This window comes from Otolemur garnettii, unplaced genomic scaffold (genome assembly GCF_000181295.1).
Source record: "Otolemur garnettii isolate 467f Iridium unplaced genomic scaffold, OtoGar3 scaffold00079, whole genome shotgun sequence".
NCBI lineage: Eukaryota > Metazoa > Chordata > Mammalia > Primates > Galagidae > Otolemur > Otolemur garnettii.
Window position 1 is genome coordinate 22,863 of NW_003852474.1, and position 3,706 is coordinate 26,568.

Here is a 3,706-nt window from a genome sequence, read left to right on the forward strand (position 1 = left end):
CTTACTTACTGTGTTCTTGGCTGTGCAGAAGCTCTTTAGTTTGATTAGGTCCCAATAGTGTATTTTTGATGTTGCTTCAATTGCCTGGGGTGTCCTCTTCATAAAATGTTCGCCCAGGCCGATTTCTTCAAGTGTTTTCCCTACACTTTCTTCTAGTATTTTTATGGGTTAAAATTGCCCATTTTCCAGCATTCGTGTCTTATTTGGTCTGAACTTCACAACAGTAATTAGTACTATAATGAATTCACTGCTCTTACAATAAATTTAGTCTCAGGATTAGTTAACATTGAAGTTGGAATCAGAATAAGAAAGTCGAGCTGAGACTGTCCTGTGGCCTTGCCTGTCCTGCTGAGGTCTGGGGAACACTGTGCTGGTGAGGGTCAGATTCACCCCTCCCTGGGTCCAAACTCTATTTGGATGAGGCTCAGGGTGATCCACCCATGTGTCTCAGAGTCCCTGACAAGGACTATAGGTAGGACAGTCCAGCCCAGCAGTGGGATCCAAGCTCCCAAAAGAAAAGCCACAAGTTGGACAAAAATCTCCTTGAGCAAGAGCCTGCCTGGCCTTCTAGGGCTGCTGGTTCCAGTGCCTGTCCAGGCTCTGGAACCCTCCTGAACTGCCCCGGGTAGTGCAAGGGCCCCTCTCCTCCAGCTGGACTTCCAGGAAGATGACACAGAACAGAGACTGTGGTTTGGTGTTTTCTGTTTTTTTTAGTAAATGCAACATATGTGGCACTGACACTTGTTCTCATGCTCTGAAGTAGCTATTCAGAAGAATGACATTCCAAAGTGATCTGCAACTCTGCCCAGAGTTAACGTGCAGCTTTACATTTCATACATGGAAACGGTCTGTGGGCATTTCCCCTACCTGGAAGTTCCTTCAGGAGTTTTCTGCTACTGCTGCCACGGAGGGAAGCTTGCAATTCTCCGCAGCCCTTGCAGCCCGTGAGAAGCTCTAGCAGTCTCTGTAGGCAGCTCTTCCCTTCCTGCTGTCAGGGATGTACTAAGATGATGGTGACCCTGTGCAATGGAGTATCCTCTCTCGGCAGAGGGAAGCTCCTCTTCAAGTCAGGGTTAAGCTAGGCACGGAAAGACAAAAGCCGCATAACCTCATGATATGTGGGATCTAAAAGCGTTGAACTCACAGCAGCAGAGGGGACATTGGTTCCCAGAGGGGGAGGTGGGGAGGAGGTGGTCAAAGGATACAGAGTGACGATGAGACCAGAGGAAGAAAGATGTGAAGCCCATTATATACAGTGGTGACTACAGTCCATAGCACTGTTCTGTATTCTGGAAACTAGCTTTAGGGTAGATTTTAAGTATTCTCGTTACAAAAATGGTAACTGGAAAGTGCATGAGGTAATGCACCTGTCATTGCCATTGACATTGTCATTTACCCAATGTATGCACATTTCAGAACACCTTTTACATGTGAAATATATATAATTTGTTGTCATTTAAAAGTATGCTTAAAAATTAGGCAATCTTTTTTAAAATTTCTCATAGCATAACTGTGTACATTAATGCAATCATGGGGTACAGTGTGCTGTTTTCATATACATTTTGAATTACTCTCATCAAACTGATTAACATAACCTTCATATCATTTTCTTAGTTATTGAGTTAAGGCACTCATATTCTGCTTTTAGAAAGATTCACTTGTACCCTTGTAAGATAAACCATAGAGGTGATCCCACCAATCACCCTCCCTCCCCCATCTACCTCCCTCACCTCCCCTCTCTCACCCCCTTCCCATATTCTAAGGCTATAATTAGGTTATGACATTCCTATAAAAGTTATGAATTAGTTTCAAAATAGGGCTGTGCATGTTGGATACTTTTTCTTCCATTCTTGAGATACTTTGCTAAGAAGAACGTTTTCTAATTCCATCCATATAAACATGAAGGAGGTAAAGTCTCCATCTTTCTTTAGGGCTGCGTAGTATTCCATGGTGTACATATACCACAATTTATTGATCCATTCATGGGTCGATGGGCATTTAGGCTTCTTCCATGACCTAGCAATTATGAATTGGGCTGCAATAAACATTCTGATACAAATACCTTTGTTGTAATTCGATTTTTGGTCTTCTGGATATATACCTAATAAAGGAATTGCAGGATCAAATGGCAGGTCTATTTTTAGTTCTCTCAGTGTTCTCTAGATGTCTTTCCAAAGGGAACAAATTAATTTGCATTCCCACCAGCAGTGTAGAAGTGTTCCCTTTTCTCCACATCCACGCCAGCATCCCTGATTTTGGGATTTTGTGATATGGGCTAATCTTACTGGGGTTAGGTGGTACCTCAAAGTAGGTTTGATTTGCATTTCTCTGATGATTAAGGATGGAGAGCATCTTTTCATATATCTGTAGGCCATGCGCCTCTCTTCTTTAGAGAAATTTCTATTCAAGTCCCTTGCCCACCCTGAGATGGGATCGCTTGTTTTTTTCTTGCTAATATGTTTGAGTTCTCTGTGGATTCTGGTTATTAAACCTTTGTTGGAGACATAAGCAGCAAATATCTTCTCGCATTCTGAGGGCTGTCTACCTGCTTTATTTACTGTGTTCTTGGCTGTGCAGAAACTCTTTAGTTTGATCCCGTCCCAAAAGTGTATTTTTGACATTGCTTCAATTGCCCGAGGGGTCCTTCTCATAAAATTTTTGCCCAAGCTGATTTCTTCAAGTGTTTTCCATACACTTTCTTGTAGCATTTTCATAGTTTCATGTCTTAAGTTTAAATCTTTAATCCAGTTAGAGTCTATCTTAGTTAATGATGAAAGGTGTGGGTCTAGTTTCAGTTTTCTACAGGTCGCCATCCAGTTAGCCCAGCACCAAAAAATTAGGCAATCTTGCTAGCTGATATTAACAACACAATAGCTATCACTTATTAAAGGAGGAATTTATGCTGACAGTTTGCAGACATAATTATTTTAATTTACACAAATACAAGAAGTACGCGCCTGTGTTGCTGACAGTGAATCTGATCCTTACGGGGATGAAGTCATTCAGTAGATAATGACAAAGTTGAGATTTACCCTGGTCTGTCACCCTTGCGATGGGAAGTTTCCCACAGATCCACATGGTCTCTTGCTGAAGAGAGAGGACCCTTTCTGCTGGGGCAGCACTGACCTGCTGCTATGGCAACACGGAACTGGAAAAGGCAGTGACACCTTCAGCAGCTCCTGTGTCCTCTGAGCCCATCCGGTGAACCCTCTACAGGGTTCCATTTGTGCTTCAGTGTCACCCCTCAGCGGGGAGGACCAAAGAGCTCCTGAGGGTGCCTGAGGCCTTTGGATCATGCCTTACCTCAGCTGCTACTGAGGTATGCAAAATAAATGATTGTATTTGGAAACCCCAAACCTGAAGAAATTTTTTTATAGCACTAAGGAATGTTGCATGTCCCACCCTTGCCCAAACCTCTCCTAAGCTGGCAAAGCTTACCTTCTTGAAAACCCAGAGCCAGGTCCCAGGGACGCTGCACAGCAGGAGCACAGCCAGTGAGGATGTTCCTGGGTGTCCAGAGCTTTTAAAGCTGCCGGGAGGGTGTGGGGCTGGTGTGTGTCAGGCTGGTTTGGAGGCTTGCAGGGGGCAGAAGCCAGAAGGAGGACTTTGCACCAGGCACTGTGTTCTGCCCCAGCTGGAGGCTGACTTTCTCCTCCAGGTGCAAATCCCATCCCAGCACTGTTGTCTGGGGCCATCACAGAGTTGG

At 44.1% G+C, this 3,706-nt stretch overlaps 1 protein-coding gene across 1 annotated transcript in view; it reads right to left on the reverse strand.

The window, feature by feature from the left end:
- Window positions 1–3,471, reverse strand: part of LOC100966376 (sulfotransferase 1C3-like) — a 16,700-nt gene extending 13,229 nt beyond the window's left edge. Inside the window, exon 1 of the mRNA XM_003794305.2 lies at window positions 3,439–3,471. The gene's annotated coding sequence lies outside the window, so the exon portion shown is untranslated. The remainder of the gene's footprint in view (window positions 1–3,438) is intronic.
- Between the last annotated feature and the right edge of the window lie 235 nt (window positions 3,472–3,706).